This window comes from Arachis ipaensis, chromosome B10, assembly GCF_059453495.1.
Source record: "Arachis ipaensis isolate K30076 ecotype BB chromosome B10, ASM5945349v1, whole genome shotgun sequence".
NCBI classification, from domain to species: domain Eukaryota; kingdom Viridiplantae; phylum Streptophyta; class Magnoliopsida; order Fabales; family Fabaceae; genus Arachis; species Arachis ipaensis.
The window spans coordinates 107,451,670-107,472,351 of NC_142435.1; the positions used below are offsets into that span (position 1 = coordinate 107,451,670).

Genomic DNA, 20,682 nt, shown 5'->3' on the forward strand with positions numbered 1-20,682 from the left:
CCTCCGCCGCTTGTACTGCCTTCGTTCTTGCACATAGACGCACAAGATCATCGCCACGGTAGGTCTTCTCTGTTTAACTTTTTTATTTTGGTTTAAATATTTAGAAGCATTTGATTCTCTCTCTGTTATTATTTTTGCTCTGTTTACTTGCTTGATCCTAATTAATCTAGCAGATCAAGTTGAAATTAAAGTGTTTAAGTGTTTCAGATCCTAATTTTTTGTTTAAGTGTTTTAGGTAACTCTCAACATTTTCTCCAATTTTACTTGGCTGGATTTCTTAAAAAATTGAATAGTAGGAGGAACCTACAAAAGTGGCCATGCATCTCACCACAATGTCACAATGGTTTCTTAGCTTTTATGGCCAAATTCATGTGGATGATCACTTCTGTTAGAAATGATATCTTATTGATTCTATCAATTTCCAAGTAAAAATTTGGAAGAAAATTTAAGAATATTTGTGCTACTTATGCTGTGTTACTGGGATTTATCTTTCTAAAATCTGAAGTTATGATGCATGTTAGTGCCTTATGTGACGTTTCTTTCCTATTTGTAGCCATCGTCAATTATTTCAGATGAGGTTTGCACTACATATGATTTCAACCTTCTTGGAAAGACATGTTTATGCAAACCTGAGTGGGTTTGGCGTGGAGAAACATTCATGGCAAAGAAAATGTGTGCCTCTCTTTTTGGTTAATGCTTGCTATCATTAGCATATTGTAGATTTATTTGTGCATAATTGACTGAAATATCTATTTGAAATCTTGCAGTGAATATTATCATATAAAGAAGCAGATTGAGTCTGATTTTGTTGATGGTGCTAATGTGAGGTTATCAAAATCTTTTCTTGACCTGCCCAAGGTAGAGCAACAATAAAAGCTGAAATACCGTTTAAAGAAATACTGCCAGAAGGTTGGTATTTTTTTAACAACTTTGTTTCATAATAGAGGTCATATTTAATCAAGATGGCATTCACAGGCATACAAGCATTTTGCAATAAATGAATGGGTTCAGTAGACAAGATATAATAAGGAATGGATGCATTAGAAAGAGATTTGGGATAGTGCCACTTGTAGAATAGATGGTAGAATTAGGTGGTTTGAATATGTTTGGTAAAGTCTTGTAGCTAAAGGTAGGGGAACCTAAGGAAAACCATATGCAAATCATTAAAAGTGACTTAACGGTTTAAACATAAACATGATTTTTGGTAGAACATTATGCCATTATTATGACTTCAGAAATTGTTGACTGTGTTAAAATTTGTAGGCCAAATTTCGGTGATTGTTTGTTAGGGTGTAGGCAATTCAGAATGCATCTATTATCCTTGGAAGACCCTTTTTAGCTACAGAAAGAGCCCTTATTGATGTTTAGAAGGGTGAATTAAATCTAAGGGTCAATGAAGAGGAAATTATTCTTAATGTGCTAGAGGCCTTGAGACACCCTGATGATTCTAAAGGGTGTATGAGAGTTGATATGATTGAACCTCTAATTGAAGAGGCGTTTGAAGCCGAAAAGCTTGAGGATGTTCTAGAGTCTCCATCTGACGATACTTTGCTTGAGATTGATGAATCATCACCTCAGAAGGAGAAGTCTCACACACTTGGCACTGAGGAAGGGTCTCCGAAGCTTGAGTTGAAACCCTTGCCTCCATCCTTGAGGAATGCATTCCTAGGAGACCAAGACACTTATCTGGTGATCATAAGCTCCTCTCTGACAAAGAAGGAAGAGGAGGCGCTACTTCAGGTACTCAAGAGTCATAAAATGGCTCTTGGGTGGACCATTAGTGACTTAAAGAGGATTGGTCCAACCAAGTGTATGCACAAGATGATACCTGAGGATGATGCTAAATCAATTGTGCAACCACAGAGGTGACTAAATTCAACCATGAAAGAAGTGGTCTAGAAAGAAGTGATGAAGCTTTGGGATGCGGGGATCATTTACCCTATTTCTGATAGCCCGTGGGTGAGTTCTGTGCAAGTGGTTTCCAAGAAAAGAGGGATGATAGTGGTCAATAATGAAAAAAATCAGCTCATCCCCATAAGAACCGTCACAGGGTGGCACATATGTATTGACTACAGGAGGCTCAACAATGCTACACGGAAGAATCACTTCCCCTTACCTTTCATTGATCAGATGCTTGAGAGATTAGCCGGCCATGCCTTTTACTATTTTCTAGACAGATACTTTGGCTATAATTAGATCACAGTAGACCCTCAAGATTAGGAGAAGACAGCGTTCACATGTCCTTTTGGAGTATTTGCTTATCGGAGAATGCCGTTTGGACTCTATAATGTCCTAGCAACTTTTTAGAGGTGTATGCTCTCTATTTTCTCAGACATGAGGTATTTATGGATGACTTCTCTGTTTTTGGTGATTCTTTTAATTCTTGCCTTAAGCATCTATCCTTAGTCTTGAAACGGTGTTAAGAAACAAACCTTGTTTTAAACTAGGAAAAATGCCACTTTATGGTAACTAAGGGTATTGTTCTTGGCCACCGGATTTCAAGCAAAGGAATAGAATTTGACAAAGCTAAAGTGGAGGTAATTGAAAAATTACCACCAACTAATAATGTTAATGCAATAAGAAGTTTCTTAGGACATGCAGGGTTTTATAGGAGTTTTATAAAGAATTTTTCTAAGATTGCTAAACTTTTGAGTAACCTTTTGGTTGCTGACACTCCTTTTATTTTTGACAATGATTGTTTGCATGCCTTTGAAACTCTGAAAGCAAGGCTTGTCTCTATATCCATCATAGCCCCTCCCAACTGGAATTTACCATTTGAGCTAATGTGTGATGTTAGTGATTATGCTATAGGGACTGTCTTGGAGCAGAGGCAAGACAAGCTTATGCACGTTATTTACTATGCTAGTCGTGTGCTGAATAATGTGCAAAAGAATTCCACTACTACAGAGAAGGAATTACTGGCTGTAATCTATGCATTTGATAATTTTATATCCTACTTAATTGGTTCCAAAGTTATTGTTTACTGACCACGCTGCTCTTAAGTACCGTCTAACCAAGCAGTATTCTAAACCAAAATTGATCAGGTGGGTGCTACTTCTTCAAGAGTTTGACATTGATATTAGAGACAGGAAATGGTCAGAAAATCAAGTAGTTGATCACCTCTCCAGGATTGGACCTGAAGGAGGGATGCCACCCCCACTGCTGTGACTAAGACCTTCCCGGATGAGCAACTCTTTATGATTCAAAGGGCTTCGTGGTTTGCAGACATTGTAAACTACAAGGCCATGAGGTTTATCCTTAAGGAATACAATAAACAACAAGTTAGAAAACTTTTGCATGATATTAAGTACTACTTGTGGGAAGAAGCTTATCTCTTTAAGAGATGCTCAGATGGTATGATCCGACAATATGTCTCAGATAAAGAAGCGCAGCAGATCCTCTGGCATTGTCAAGGTTCTGAGTATGAAGGCCACTTTGGTGGTGAAAGGACAACCACCAAGGTCATTTAGAGTGGGTTTTATTGGCCGACTCTCTTTCGAGACTCACAGAAATTTGTAAGAAACTGTGACAAGTGTCAGAGGGCCGAGAATCTCCCTCACAATCATGAGATGCCACAGTAGGGGATTCTCAAAATTGAGTTGTTTGATGTATGGGGTATTGATTTCATGGGACCTTTTACTCCCTCACACTCAAATACTTACATCTTGGTGGCATTGGATTACGTCTCCAAGTGGGTGGAAGCAGTGGCTTTGCCCACCAATGATGCTAGAGTCGTGCTGAACTTTCTACAAAGATATATTTTTAGCCAGTTTGGTGTCCCAAGGACACTGATTACTGATGGAGGAAGCCACTTCTGCAATAAACAACTGGACTCACTCCTGCAAAGATATGGAGTCCGTCATAAAGTAGCAACCCCTTATCACTCTCAAACTAGTGGACAGGCTGAAGTTTCTAACAGGGAGCATAAGAGGATCTTAGAGAAAATTGTGAGTACCTCAAGGAAGGTCTGGACAAGAAAATTTGATGATGCTCTCTGGGCGTACCAGACTGCTTTCAAGACTCCTATTGGAATGTCCCCATACCAGTTAATTTATGGTAAGACCTGACACTTTCCAGTCGAGTTGGAGCATAGAGCATACTAGGCAACAAAGTTTTTAAACTTTTGATGCCAAGGCTGCAAAAGAGAATAGGTTGCTCCAACTAAATGAGCTTGACGAGTTCAGAAACTATGCTTATGAGAATATTAAGCTCTACAAGAAAAGGACTAAGAAGTGGCATGATAAAAAGATAGCCACAAGAGTATTAGATCCAGCCCAGAAGGTTCTACTATTTAATTCTCGGCTCAAGCTCTTTTTTGAGAAGCTGAAGTCCAGGTAGTCAGGACCTTTTGTGGTAACCGGAGTGTCACCCTATGGTCATGTGAAACTTCAAGAGAAAAATTCAGATAGATGATTCACAGTTAATGGCCAGAGAGTAAAACACTATCTTGGAGGCGAGATTGATCGCCAGAGGTTCACTTATCTGCTGACTTAGCAGAACTGACTGTCAAGCTAATGACAGTAAAGAAGCGCTTGTTAGAAGGTAACCCAACTCTTAGTATCCTTAATTTCATGCTCAGTAGGATTTCAATTTCTTTTTAGTTAATTTTAGTGGTCATTTTTAGTTTTCCTTGGTTTAACTATGTTTATGGTGATGCAAAGTATTTAGGTCAGGAAAAGGAGGAATCAGAGAGAGGAACAAAACATCCTGGGGGGCCATACACTTGAGTGCTCTGGCGCTGAACACTAAGATGGGTGTTCAGCGCCCCAATTGGTACATTCTTTTAAGGAGTGCTGGCGCTGAACGCCAGGGAAGGCGTTTAGCGCTTGGATTGGCAGCAATGGTGCTGGCGTGAAACGCCAGGTGGGAATTAAATGCCCTGGAAGGCATGTAGAAGTTGGCGTTAAATGCCAGGTGGGCGTTTAACATTTACAAGGGGGTCAATTCTTAAGATGCGCCTAACGATGGCCAAATTGCATAGGTTAGGAATTTGATTATCAAAATGGAATTGGCATTGTGAGTATAGTCCTAACTCAACAAATTGGTCACTGATCAAATGTTATCACAATACAAAATAAATTATAACCGAGAGTATTTAGCTCCCGGATCGTCTTCTCTAGGAGTTACAATGAAATGTACAATTATTGGCTATGAGAGAGAGAGAGAGAGAGAGAGAGAGAGAGAGAGAGCATGGGGGATTGTGATTGAAAGCAAGAGAGAAAGAAATGTAAATAGCAAGAAAGTAAATAAGCATGCAAGGAATGTAAATGGCAACTCTTGTCAAGGAGTGGATAATCTAGGTTTCCTATCCTAGTTGTGGACCACAAACATGGCAATTGTGTGGAAGCAATACAAACTAGTCAATCCTCCTTGAGAATTGGTCAAAAGGTGTAATTGATCTCAATCCATAAGTCCTAGTCAACTCACTAATTGCTTAGTAAAAGACTAGCATGATAAACTACTATTTTATGGTTTATCTTGTACTCAATTGAGTGGTTTTTATCAAGTCTTTGCACACTTATTCATACTAATTTCATGGTTTTACATTTTCCTTCCTAATCTTGTGCTATGATTAAAAACATGTTTCCTGGGCCTTTAAATTGCTAATTTTAGTCCTCTCTTATTACCATTCAATACCTTGATATGTGTGTTAAGTGATTTCAGGATTTATAAGGCAGGAATGGCTTAGAGGATGGAAAGGAAGCATGCAAAAGTAGAAGGAATACAAGAAGTTGAAGGAACTGCAAAGTTGTCAGCCCTGACCTCTTCACACTCAAATGGTCATAACTTGAGCTATAGAGGTCCAAATGAGGCGGTTTCAGTTGCGTTGGAAAGCTAACGTCCGGAGCTTCGCAATGATATAAAATTTGCCATAGCTAACCCAAAGATAGGCGATGCAAATGCGTGGTCACGCGTACGCATGACCTGGAGAAAATTCAATCCACGCGTACGCGTGGACGACGCGTATGCGTGACTTTGCCGTGTGCTGGAAGTATAAGAAATTGCTGGAAACGATTTCTGGGCTATTTTTGACCCAGTTTTTGGCCCAGAAAACACATATTAGTGGCTATAAAGTGGGAGAATCAATTCATTCACTCATACACTTCTCATTATTCACAATTTTAGGTTTTAGATGTAGTTTTTAGAGAGAGAGGCTCTCTCCTCTCTCTAGTTTTAGGATTTAGAATTTCTCTTAAGTCAGGTTTAATTCTTAATTGGCTGACTTCTGCTACGCATAAAAAATGGCACCGTTGCCGGTGAATTGCAAACGTGTACCTTATTATTCGTTATTGTAAATATTTGCTTTTTGCTTATTTGTTAGTTTTAGGATTTAATTGCTTATTTTTGTTAGTTTTTTTTTTATTTTCTTTAGCTACTATGAATTCTCACCCATCTGGCTTTTGGTTTGATTCCAATGTTGTTGCAAGGAATGGAAGCTATAATGAGAACAGGCATCAAGGTTGGAAGAATCAAAGATGGGAGGAGCCACTTGGCAACAACCCCCTCCAATGCGCTATAACCAACAACCATTCTGTGATGCATACCAAGACAATAGTTATGGTGGACCCTTTTGTGACAAACCACCTCCACCAAATTACTATGGTCAAGAGCCATTCCAGGGAGCATACCAAGATGATGAATATGGTGGACCCCCTTGTAGTTACCAACAAGCCCCACCATATACTTATGAACTACCTCCCCAACATACCTTTGAACCACCATACTCACAAGCCCCTTTACACCATTCACCTCCATATGACCCTAACCCTTATCCACCCAACCAACCACCCTATGAGCCATATGAACCATATATAGAGCCATCCCGATTCCAAACCAATTACTCCCAAGAACCACCTCTTCCATATGCACCATGTCCATATCTATCGACCCAAGAATCACAGGATCGTCTCAAGAAAACAGTGGATAAATTTCCTGCAACCCTTCATCAACTGGAGCAAGCAATAAATCAATTAGCTTCCCAACGTTCGGACACTCAAGAAACCCCATGGCTTCATGTTGAGAATCTAATGAAGAACGTAGCATGAAGGAGACACTAGAAACTCCGATGGACAGTAAGGAGCATGACCTTGTATTAGAACAATTGGAGGAAGCCGTGATCGTTGAAAAGGAAGAAGTGGTGGAAGACTTAGGAGATGTGGAACGTCCATGGAAAAGCCCAGTCATAGAGCCCCCTTCTAAGGAGTTTGAATTTGATGTTGAGGAGGGTGTACAACCCCCAAGGCATATCATGGTTGAAGACTTTAAAGGGGATGATCAAGAGATGGATTCAATCATTGATGAATTCTTATCTACATTTGAATCCTCTCCCATTGGACTTGACATGGAGATTAAAGAAGAAGAAGCACAACCTCTCATGCCCTTGGTGAATAATGAAGAAGAGATCAAATTGGAAGAAAGCTACCAAGAGGAAGAGGTTGATATTGAAGAAGCTTGCAAAGAGGTGGAAGTTGTCAAAGAAGAGCCCAAGGGAATGGAGCTGGAGATCACCTTGCCAAGGTTGTTGGAGACCTCTCCCCCAAAGCCATTACCATCCAATACAACATTTAAGTGAGTAAAATACTTACCTTCCCACTTGAATATGGGCTACTTGAGACAGATGGTCAGCTTAGAGCTCTTTGTGGCCTTAAGAGTAAGAGGGAGATGGTTAGTGGTTGGCGACACAATCCTAGATTCATTGTGGTAAGAAGCTCACGGCTGAATTATCATGGTTGGAAGAAAACTAAATTGTATGGGTCTAGGAAGCTGTTTGGATGCCTCAGTGAGAATTCGGATTGCTTACCACCCGGTTGGAACAAAGATGGTCAACAAGAAGACGGGTGCAAAAGCAAGGTTTGGGACCCCGGAATTCAGTCTAGCAATCAACACTCTTGGGGCCTTGTCACTTACTTAATCTTGCTTGAAGGCTCTTTGTGCCTAGTTTGGGATCTCAGAGACCATTGAAATTACAAACATTGGTGGGGATTCCTGGATGAGTTCAAGCACAAGCCACCACAACAAGGGGCTCACCGAATGTCCAACTTAAGGACTATAACTTAAAGTGCTAGGTGGGAGACAACCCACCATGGTATAATCGTTCCTTTTATTTCTAGTTTATTTTATTTTAATTTTATTAGTGTCATTCATAATGTTTACATTAGCATCTGCATGCTGCGTTCTGCATTTTGCATATATAAAAAAAAAGAGAGAGAGAGAGAGCACACGACGCGCAAGCGTCGCTGACGCGTACGCGTCATATGTGCATTCGAAACAAAGAAGGAAAGAAACAGAGAGTTGCGCGGGAGCATGGCTGGAGGCGAGCTTTAGGCACAAACACGCCCACGCGTGCGCGTCCCTGACGCGTCCACGTCAATTGCAAAATCAGCCTTCCACGCGTACGCGTCACCCACGCGTACGCGTGACCCTACAAATCGGCGTAAAGAGGTGTCAGGCCAAAAGTTGTGCTGGCCTAGTGTGGGCACTGTGCCCAAGGCATAAAATCACCCACGCGTACGAGTCCCTGACGCGTGCATGCCATTTTCAAATTCTGACCACTCACGTGTTCGCGTCAATGATCCGCACGCGTCACATGTTATTTTGGCACATACTCCAAGACAAACAGAGAGTTGTGCGCATGCAAGCATGCCTTCGCGTGAGTAGCACAAACACGGTCACGCGTACTCGTGACCGACGCCCACGCGTCACCTTCAAAATTTTGTGACCCACGCGCACGCGTAAAGTACGCGTGCGCGTCACTAGCGCAGCACCACCAAATCCCTGCGCCGCCACTTTTATTATCTTTTCTTTTCTAATCCTTGTTTCTTTCTTCTTTCTTTCTCTTCTTTCTTCTTTATTCTCCATTCTTTTTCTCCTTCTTTCTTTACTCTTTTCTTCTTCTCTCCCATTCCATCATACTTTCTTTACCTCACATTCTCCATTACATCTCTTTTTCACCTTCTTCTCAAGGTTCTTTCTTTCTATTTTCTTTTCTTCTCTTTGTCTTTTTTATTTATTTTTGTATTATTTTACTTGGTGTTAGAAATCTAATTGGGTGACTATTTTCTTCTATAATTGCTTGTGGATTATTAAGGAGTTGTTTGACAATTATCAATAATTATTTCTGGGTTATTTGCATCTTCATACTTAATACTCTCAACAACATATTCACCATGCATTCTAAGTGTTTGTGAAAAAGCCCGTATGGCATTGTGCATTTTTAATTACTCTATCCTTCTACTCTAATGCCTGTTTTTCACAAAACCCTTCCAAAATTTTATTAATTAAATATAATTGTCAATACAAACGTTATTGTTAGTTTGTTACGACTGATAATACATTTTGGCTTTTAATGCTTGATCTATGCTACTCATGCCTTTGCCGGCATGCTAATAAACATCTTGTATTTAATTGCCTTAATAATTCTTGCTATATTTCCATTGATGTCCTAATTACATGGAGTCGCGACCATGTGTTAACGACATTCTTCTTTACCTTGGCATGATTACCAATCGTACTGCCCTCTTCCTTGCTCTATCCCTTTGAATTCATGTCTCTTTCTCTTCTCCCTTTTCAGGATGGCCACCAGGAACGGTACAGAGAGAGCCTCTAACAAGTCACCAGCAAGGAAAAGAACAAAAAGCACAAGCACCTTCAACAAATCAGCTGCTCCCTCAGATACTTCACAGGTTGGATCGGCTGGACCGGCAGGCGAAGCGAATGGAACGCCGTAACAAGCACCGATTTACATACCTCAAGGAGCTGATTGTTGGCAACCACCTACCTGAGGAAGACCAAAGGACACTCCGGACTCCACCTTACCTACCAGCACCGAGAGCCATGACGGCCCCGATTGTGGAGACACTGCTACCAGCCCCCCTTTGTTCCTGACTGATGGCACCGAGGATGGTGCCAAGCTTTAAGTGTGGGGAGGTCGGTCAGTACCTGACTTCTAGAGGTAACTTTTCTCTCTTAACACCAACATTTTTAGTTTTTCTTTTGTTAGTTAGGATAGCTTGCATGTTAATAATTGCTTGCATGTATGTTTTGCTTGGTTAAAGTAATGAGTTTCTTTTCAAGACCCTTTTTTTATATATAGTATTTCAATAATTTAAATTGAAAATTTTTTGTTAAACTTGTTGGAAGTTGTATTTGGAATAGGGGTTATAGCTAAGAACACACAACCCAGTGAGATTTTTGAGCCTAATTGTATGGTTACACTATTTAACCATGATATTTTATTTTTGTGTATTTTCTTCTCTATGATTGTAATCTTTGCTTTTTTTCATTCTATATATCCAATGTTTAGTGTATTTACATACTTGCATATGATTGAGGCCATTAATTGTTATTAGCTCACTTATCCCAAATAGTCTACCCTTTACAATTACCTTTGTTCGCCACTTTGAGCCTTTTAATCCCCATTTGTTCTATATTTTACCACATCACTAGCCTTAAACAGAAAATCAAATTAATTACCCCAAATTGAATCTTTAGTTAGCTTAAGATAGAGATTGTGTGCCAATTAAGTGTGGGGAACTGTGGGAACTTGGGTTGATGAAAGTGTATAGTGTTTCATTGACAAAATATTAGGAATTTGGGTACCTACTCATGTGAGACCAGAAAAAATTAAAAATTCATGTGTATTGATATGTTATGTTTACTTTTATATTTTTAATCAATAGAAAAAAATAAATACAAAAAAAAAAAGAAAAAAAGGAAAAAGAAAAAAAAAAAAAAAATATATATATATATATATATATATATATATATATATATATATATATATATATATACACACACACACAATATAAATAAATAAATTAAATTAATAAATAAGGGGATAAAATTACCCCAATGCTAAGTTCAATAAAAGATCAATGCATATGTGGTAAAACTAAAAAAAAGTTGCTACATGAGTATGTGATGCAAAAGTAGGAATTTTGGGCAACTAGGCACAATTTTAGAGTTACATAGAGTGTGTGTGTGTTAGGTGAGAACTTAGGTTAATCAAAGATTCATATTTTAGCTCACTTGGCCATACATGTACCCTTACATTTACCTTAGTCCCATTACAACCTTGAAAAGACCTCATGATGTTTGTATTGGTATACTAAATATTTGTTGATTGGTTAGATGAAGAATAAAGTTTAGAAAGCATGATTAGAGAAGAGTAGAGTGATTCACCTTAGACACTTGAGAGATTAGAGTGTATATACACTACAAGTGAGGGTTCAATGCTTGATTCTATGTTCCCTGCTTTCATGAGCTATCTTCTTACAAGTTTACTTGTCTTTTATTGTATAATTTGAATTAGTAAAATCTGATTTATGTTTGTCTTGAAGAGCTTATTTAATTTTTAACTAAACATCTTAGCATGTAGTTGCATTCATATAGATAGGTTGCATTTCATACATTCTACCATTCCTCTTCACTCCTTTATAGCTTCTCTTGAGTTTAGCATGAGGACATGCTAATGTTTAAGTGTGGGGAGATTGATAAACCACTATTTTATGGTTTATCTTGTGCTCAATTGAGTAGTTTTTATCAAGTCTTTGCACACTTATTCATACTAATTGCATGGTTTTACATTTTCCTTCCTAATCTTGTGCTATGATTGAAAACATGTTTCCTGGGCCTTTAAATTGCTAATTTTAATCCTCTCTTATTACCATTCAATACCTTGATATGTGTGTTAAGTGATTTCAGGATTTATAAGGCAGGAATGGCTTAGAGGATGGAAAGAAAGCTTGCAAAAGTGGAAGGAATACAAGAAGTTGAAGGAACTGCAAAGCTGTCAGCCCTGACCTCTTCGCACTCAAACGGTCATAACTTGAGCTACAAACGTCCAAATGAGGCGGTTTCAGTTGCGTTGGAAAGCTAACGTTCGGGGCTTCGCAACAATATATAATTTGCCATAGCTTCCCTGAAGATAAGTGACACGCATGCGTGGATCACGCGTACACGTGGATCACGCGTACGCGTGACCTGGAGAAAATTCAATCCACGCGTACGCGTGACTTTGCCGCATGCTGGACGTATCAGAAATCACTAGAGGTAATTTTTGGGTTGTTTCTGACCCAGTTTTCGGCCCAGAAAACATAGATTAGAGGCTATAAAGTGGAGGAATCAATTCATTCATTCATACACTTCTCATTATTCATAATTTTAGGTTTTAGATGTAGTTTTTAGAGAGAGAGGCTCTCTCCTCTCTCTAGTTTTAGGATTTAGGATTTCTCTTAGGTTAGGTTTACTTCTTCTCAATTCTAGGTTCAATGTTCCTTTAATTTAGTTTCTCTTCTACTTTTATTTATTCTATTACTTTAGTTTGTTTATTTTCCCAATTTGGTTTATGAACTCCATGTTAGATTTGAATTCCTATTTAATGCAATTTGAGGTATTTTAGATTTATGATTGTTTCTTCTATTTATGTTATTAATGCTTTCAATATTTATATTTCTCTCCCTTTGTTTTGGTTGAGTAATTGGTGACACTTGAGTTATCAAACTCCTTTGTTGATTGAAAATTGGAATTTGCTGATTGATTTGGATCCCTCTAAAGCTAGTCTTTCCATAGGAGTTGACTAGGACTTGAGGAATCCCATTGATTAGTCCACTTGACTTTTCTTTATTTAGTAAGGGTTAACTAAGTGGGAGCAATAAACAATTCTCATCATAATTGATAAGGATAACTAGGATGGGACTTCCAGTTCTCATACCTTGCAATGGTTTTCATGATAATTAGTTTACTTTCTTGTCATTTATATTCCTTGTTCAAACCTTTCAAAAACCCAAAAAGATACTTTTCTCATAACCAATAATAAATCATACTTCCCTGCAATTTCTTGAGAGACGACTCGAGGTTTAAATACTTCGGTTATAAATTTGACTGGGTTTGCTTTAATGACAACCAAAACTTTTGTACGAAAGGATTCTATGTTGGTTTAGAAACTATACTTACAACGAGAATATATTTGTGAAATTCTTTACTAGCAGAAATCCGTTCGTTCATAGCGTCAACGGAAACCAAATCAATTAACTATTCTCACACAATGCGGAATGGACATCCACAACTCAATTCCACCCAAACATCCAATTTCTCAACCAAGAGTGTGAAAATTAAACATGCAAGAAATTAAACATCAAGGCAAATAAAAATCAATGCAATAAAAGTCAAAGCAATTAAATGCAAGTAAAGGAAACTTAAAATGCAAGCAACCTATTGGCAAGTAATTGAAGGCTAAGGCTACCTATCCTAGTCATTGACCACAAACATATGATGATTATGAAGAGTTAATCCTACTTAGTCAACCTTACATCGAAGATAAGTCAAATAGGCAAAGTTAATTTCAATCCCTAAGTCCTATGTCAACACTAAGGGGTCACATAGAGTCAAGGGAGACCAAATCAACTAACTACTCTAATATATCAAACAAGAATGGACATCAATGACTCAGGGAACACCAAAGTCAACAATTTCAAGCCAAGAGTTAAGAAAAACTATGTAAAAACTAAGCCAAGCATTTTATCAAACACTTAGTGTAAATGAGAATAAAATAATATTAAAACACATTAAAATAAATACTAAAATACCAAAAGTAAGAAAATGATAATAACAACTAAAGAAAGCAATAAATGACATGAAAACATAAAATTGCATTAATTGGAATTAAAATAGCAAAAGTGTTCATAACATGAAAATAACAAAATAAAGGAAATAACAAGAGAAATGAAGAAGAGCAAAGAAGCAATAACAATAAATGACAAGGAAAAGTAAATAGAAACAAGAATTAAAAGTAGAAATGACAAGAAATTAAACTAAAGAATCCTAATTCTAGAGAGAGGGGGGAGCTTCTCTCTCTAAAAACTAAGAGAAAACATAATAAAAACTAAACCTAATTTCCCCCCCCCCCCTTCATTCCTATTCACTTTGGCCTTAAATAGGTTCAGAAAATGAGTTGGATTGGGTTTTGGAGGCCCAGAATTATCCCCCAGTGATTTGCATTAATGAGCTCACGTGCAGGGACCTGTGCGAATGCACAGACGCGTGCGTCCGCACACATGCTGAAAATTGACCTGTACAGACGCACAAGTATCTGTGCGTATGCACAAATAGACTTTTGTCTACTATAGAAAATTGCATGTCATTTTGAAGCCCCGGACGTTAGCTTTCCAATGCCGCTAGAACTGCCTCATTTGGACCTCTATAGCTCAAGTTATGACCAATTTAGTACAGAGAGGTCAGGGCTGGCAGCTTTCCAAATCCTTCATTTCTTGAATTCTTCCCTTTTGCATGCTCTTTTCCTCACTTCTTCAACCCATACTTGCCTTGGAAACCTGAAAATCACTTAACAAATACATCAAGGCACCAAATGGGATTAAAGTGAATAAAATTGACTAAATTAAGCACATATAGCATGTTTTCACATTTAGGCACAATTTAGGAAGAAAACTCAAAAGCATGCTATTTGGATGAATAAATATGGGTTTATGTGATGAAATCCACTCAATTCAAACCAAAATATATCGTAAAATATGGACTCATCAATTCTCCCACACTTAAACCAAGCATGTCCTCATGCTAAACCAACCAAAGCAGATGAATGAAGGGGTAATTATTAATGCAACTACCTACATGCATGTAACTATACTAAATGCTATCTATATATATCTACACTATGATTCCTATTGAGTTTGGTAAAAATAAACAAAAGAATCTCAATCAATCCAAAATAAAGCTTGGGGCTAGGACAAAGCAAATATAGCAATATCATCAATGTCCAAAGATTTGATTTGAATTTTTCAAAATTAAGTTCAACAATGATGAGCGGATAATTTATACGCTTTTTGGCATTGTTTTTACATAGTTTACAGTATAATTCAGTTAGTTTTTAGCAAATTTTTATTAGTTTTTAAATAAAAATCACATTTCTGGACTTTACTATGAGTTTGTGTGTTTTCTGTGATTTCAGGTATTTTCTGGCTGAAATTGAGGGACTTGAGCAAAAATCAGATTCAGAGATTGAAGAAGGACTGCAGATACTGTTGGATTTTGACCTCCCTGCACTCAAAGTGGATTTTCTGGGGCTACAGAACTCCGAATGGCGCGCTCTTAATTGCGTTGGAAATTAGACATCCAGGGCTTTCCAGAAATATATAATAGTATATACTTTGCCCGAGTTTAGATGATGCAAACTGGCATTCAACACCAGTTCCATGCTGCATTCTGGAGTTAAACGCCAGAAACAGGTTGCAAAGTGGAGTTAAACGCCAGAAATAGGTTACAAACTGGCGTTCAACTCCAAGAGAAGCCTCTACACGTGTAAAGCTCAATGCTCAGCCCAAGAACACACCAAGTGGGCCCCAAAAGTGGATTTCTGCATCATTTACTCATTTCTGTAAACCCTAGTAACTAGTTTAGCATAAATAGGACTTTTTACTATTGTATTTACATTTTTGGAACATCTTTAGTTTCATCTTTAGATCACGTTTGGGGGCTGGCCTCTCGGCCATACCTGGACCTTCATCACTTATGTATTTTCAACGGTAGAGTTTCTACACACCATAGATTAAGGTGTGGAGCTCTGCTGTTCCTCATGTATTAATACAAAGTACTATTATTTTTCTATTCAATTCAAGATTATTCCGATTCTAAGATATTCATTCGCACCTCAATATGAATGTGATGATCGTGACAGTCATCATCATTCCCAACTATGAACGCGTGCCTGACAACCACTTCCGTTCTACCTTAGATTGAATGAGTATCTCTGGGCTTCCTTAATCAGAATCTTCGTGGTATAAGTTAGAATCCATGGACGGCCATTCTTGAGATTCGAAAAGTCTAAACCTTGTCTGTGGTATTCCGAGTAGGATCTGGGAAGGGATGGCTGCGACGAGCTTCAAACTCACGAGTGTTGGGCATAGTGACAGACGCAAAAGGATCAATGGATCCTATTCCAGTATGATCGAGAACCGACAGATGATTAGCCATGCAGTGACAGCGCATTGGACCATTTTCACTGAGAGGACAGGATGTAGCCATTGACAACGGTGATGCCTAACATACAGCTTGCCATAGAAGGGAGTATGAATGATTGGATGAAGACAATAGGAAAGCAGAGGTTCAGGAGGGACGAACGCATCTCTATACGCTTATCTGAAATTCTCACCAATGAATTACATAAGTATCACTATCTTTATTTTATATTTTAATTATTAAATATCCATAATCAATTGAATCCGCCTGACTGAGATTTACAAGGTGACCATAGCTTGCTTCTAGCCGATAATCTCCGTGGGATCGACCTTACTCACGTAAGGTTTATTACTTGGACGACCTAGTGCACTTGCTGGTTAGTTGTGCGAAGTTGTGACAAAGAACTAAGATTATGAACGTGCGTATTGAGTTTTTAGCGCCGTTACCAAGGAATGGAACCGTCACGATTTCTGCGCACCAAGTTTTTGGCGCCGTTGCCGGGGATTGTTCGAGTTTGGACAACTGACGGTTCATCTTGTTGCTTAGATTAGGTAATTTTATTTTATTTTAAGCTTTTTATTTTTTTTATTTTCGAAAATAATCCAAAAAAAAACAAAAAAAAAAACTAAAAAATTTCTTTTTCGTTTTTCCCAAAATAATTTTCAAAAAAAAAAACCAAAAAAATTTACAAAATCATTAAATCAAAAATAATTTGATGTTTCTTGTTTGAGTCTAGTGTCTAATTGTAAGTTTGGTGTCAATTGCATGCTTTTAACTTTTCTTAAATTTTTGAAGAACACATGCATTGAGTTTCTTTCTTGTTCTTCATGATCTTCAAGTTGTTCTTGACATGTCTTCTTGTTTGATCTTCATATTTTCTTGTTTTGTGTCTTTTCTTGTTTTTCATATGCATTTTCAATTTGTTAGTGTCTAATTATTGAAAATTTCTAAGTTTGCTGTCTTGCATGTTTTCTTTTATTGAAAATTTTTCAAAAATACATACTTGATGTTCATCATGATCTTCAAAGTGTTCTTGGTGTTCATCTTGACATTCATAGTGTTCTTGCATGCATCATGTGTTTTGATCCAAAATTTTCATGCATTGAGTCTTTTTGATGTTTTTCTCTTTCTTTATTAAAATTCAAAAATAAAAAAAATATCTTTCCCTCTTTCTTCTCATCAAATTCAAAAATTTGAGTTGACTTTTTCAAAAAATTTTAAAATCTAGTTGTTTCTTATGAGTCAAATCAAATTTTCAATTTAAAAATTTTATCTTTTTCAAATCTTTTTCAAAAATCAAATCTTTTTCAATTTTTTTCCTTTCATAATTTCGAACCTTTCAAAATTATTTTCAAAATCTTTTTCTTATTTTTATTTCATATTTTCGAAATTAATACTAACAATTAATGTGATTGATTCAAAATTTTTAAGTTTGTTACTTGCCTAATAAGAAAGGTTCAATCTTTAAACTCTAGAATCATATCTTTTTAGTTTCTTGTTAGTCAAGTAATCAACTTTGATTTCAAAATTCAAATCTTTTCAAATTTCTTTTTCAAATCTTTTTCAAATTAAGTTTCAATCATATCTTTTTCAAAATTAATTTCAAAATCTTTTCTAACTTCTTTTCTAACTTCCTATCTTTTCAAAATTTGATTTTCAAATCTTTTTCAATTAATCACTTAACTTTTTGTTTGATTCTTATCTTTTCCAAAACTACCTAACTAATTTTCCATCTCTAACTTTCGAAAACCCCTCTTTTCTTTTTCAAAAATTTCCTTTTTAATTAACTATTTGTTTTAAATTTAATTTAATTTGATTCAATTTTCCTTTCTTAATTTTCGAATTCTAATTTTAATTTTAAATTAAAAACAAAAATATTTTTTTATTTTAATTTATTTTTCAAAAATTCTTCTCTCTCACCTCCTTCTAATTATTTATTTATTTACTAACACTTCTCTTCTTCTAAGAATTTGAACCTACTCCTCACCCTTGTGTTTGGATTCTCCTTCTTCTATTCATATCTTCTTCTACTCACATAAAGAAATCTCTATACTGTGACATAGAGGATTCCATATTTTCTGTTCTCCTCTTTTTCATATGAGCAGGAACAAGGACAAGAACATTCTTGTTGAAGCTGATCCTGAACCTAAAAGGACTCTAAAGAGGAAGCTAAGAGAAGCTAAAGCACAACTCTCTGGAGAAAATCTGACAGAAATTTTTGAAAAAGAAGGAGACATGGCCGAAAATAAAAACAATGCAAGGAAGATGCTTGGTGACTTTACTGCACCTAATTCCAATTTACATGGAAGAAGCATCTCAATCCCTGCCATTGGAGCAAACAATTTTGAGCTGAAACCTCAATTAGTTTCTCTGATGCAACAGAATTGCAAGTTTTATGGACTTTCATCCGAAGATCCCTTTCAGTTCTTAACTAAATTCTTGCAGATCTGTGATACTGTTAAGACCAATGGGGTTGATCCCGAGGTCTACAGGCTTATGCTTTTCCCATTTACTGTAAGAGACAGAGCTAGAATATGGTTGGACTCTCAACCGAAAGATAGCCTGAACTCTTGGGATAAGCTGGTCACGGCTTTCTTAGCCAAGTTCTTTCCTCCTCAAAAGCTTAGCAAGCTTAGAGTGGATGTTCAAATCTTCAGACAAAAGGAAGGTGAATCCCTCTATCAAGCTTGGGAGAGATACAAGGAACTGACCAAAAAGTGTCCTTCTGACATGCTTTCAGAATGGACCATCCTGGATATATTCTATGATGGTCTGTCTGAATTATCAAAGATGTCATTGGACCATTCTGCAGGTGGATCCATTCACCTAAAGAAAATTGATGACATGTCATCATGTCATGTTTTTCTATGCTTATTCATACAAGAAATTTATGATAAGTGCTTAAATATTGCATTCTTTGGTGCTTAAATGGTATATTTCTTTGATCTTTTGATTAGATAAACTTTGTAGGAAATAAGAAGAAAAAGAAGCAAAAAAAGCACAAAATAAGCTAAAAAGAAGAAAAGAGGAATTTTGGGCACACTTTGAAGTTGGAGCACACTTTGGAGCCTTAGGCCACGCTTTTAAAAGTGTGGCCCATGACCAAACCAAGGGAAGAAAAGCGTGTCTCACAACAAGGAGCAAAGGCACAAAGCTCTTGCTAAGAGCCTAAAAGCTCTTGCCAAGAGCTTTGTTTCAAAAAGCAAGGCAAAACTCAAAGCAAAGCTCTTGCCTGAAGCTCTTGCCAAGAGCTTTTTCGGGCTTGCCTCAAGGAAAATGAGCTTGGAGGCAAAAATTTTCGCTAAGTTAAACTTGGGCGCTTACAGCATGACCATGCCTCCTTCAAAGGGCCATAACTTGAGCTACAGAAGTCCGATTGATGTGCTTCCAGTTGCGTTGGAAAGCTGACATTCGGAGCTTTCCAACGATATATGGCAATCCATATTTAACATGAAATTGTGGTACAAGTAAAAGGCATCTTTAAGGACCAAAAATAAGCAAAAATGAATCAAAGTGGCTTCACCAGGATTCGAAAAGGGGGGCTGGCTCCACTAGGGAGCATTAGGAGTAGGATTTGAGAGCTCTCTCTCTCTCTTAGTTTTCATTTATGTTTTGAATCTTGGATGGAGATTGGAAGGAATTCTGTTTTCATTCTCTATCTGCAACTTCTCTTGTTCTTCTTCTACAAACTTTCAAGTGAATTGTGATTTGAATCAAAGTTATCTTCATTGCTTTCATCTTTAATTTTCCTGCATCTTGTTTGCTGTTGGATAAAGGAAGGAATTGAGATCTAGATTTGTTTTCTAGTCTCTTTGTTTCCCTGAGATCTTCAACTTTAGCTATTGCAATTGAGCTGCATTTTACTTTCTATTTCATTCCTCTTCAATTTCCTTTCTGTTTTGATCATGAGAGCAAGTGGGCTCTTGGCTTCCTTTCTATTTTTACTATTTCATTGAAATTGTTAGTTTCTCTTTGAGATTTCAAAATTGATTTAAGTCTTCTTGCTGATTTCCTTTTCTGCTACAATTTTCTTCTCTGCAATTTTTACTTTCTGCTCATATTGCTCCCAATTTACTTTCCTGCACGTGTGTTCCTCTGCACTTTACATTTGAGCCACTGTGATCTGAATTTACTTTTCATGCAATTTTAATTTTCTTGAAATTATTCTAAGCTTTGATCTACTGCTTTCATTTAATTTCCCTGCTCCCACTCCTCTTTACATTCAAGCAATTTATATTTCTTATCATTTAAGATTCTGTCAATTTATATTTCCTGCTCTTTAAGATTCTGCTCATTTACTTTTTGCAAATTTAAATTCACTGTCATTTACCTTCTGTTGGCTCAATTTCACTCAAATCATCAATGTTAGCTTGACTAATCTAATCACCCACTAAAGTTTCTTGATCCATCAATCCCTGTGGGATCGACCTCACTCTAAGTGAGTTTTACAATTTGATGCAACCCGGTACACTTGCCGGTGAGTTTTAGGTGATTGGAATTTGTTTTCCAAAATATCCATCAAGTTTTTGGCACCGTTGCCGGGAATTGATTTAGATCAACAATGATTAAGTGGGTGAGAAGTCTAGATCAAGTATTTTCTTTATTTTGTTCTTTGTTTTAAGTTGAAACCAAGGTGTTTGAGCTATTGCCTCACTAAGAAATTCTTTATCTGTGACATGAATTTCAAATTTCATTGATGTTTACAAAATA

General features: G+C 37.1%; 1 non-coding gene across 1 annotated transcript; it reads right to left on the reverse strand.

Annotated features, from left to right (window-relative positions):
- Positions 1-18,600: 18,600 nt before the first annotated feature.
- LOC148581231 (small nucleolar RNA R71) lies at positions 18,601-18,708 on the reverse strand. The gene has a single exon (XR_015895754.1). It is a non-coding gene; the product is annotated as a small nucleolar RNA R71 (small nucleolar RNA).
- Between the last annotated feature and the right edge of the window lie 1,974 nt (positions 18,709-20,682).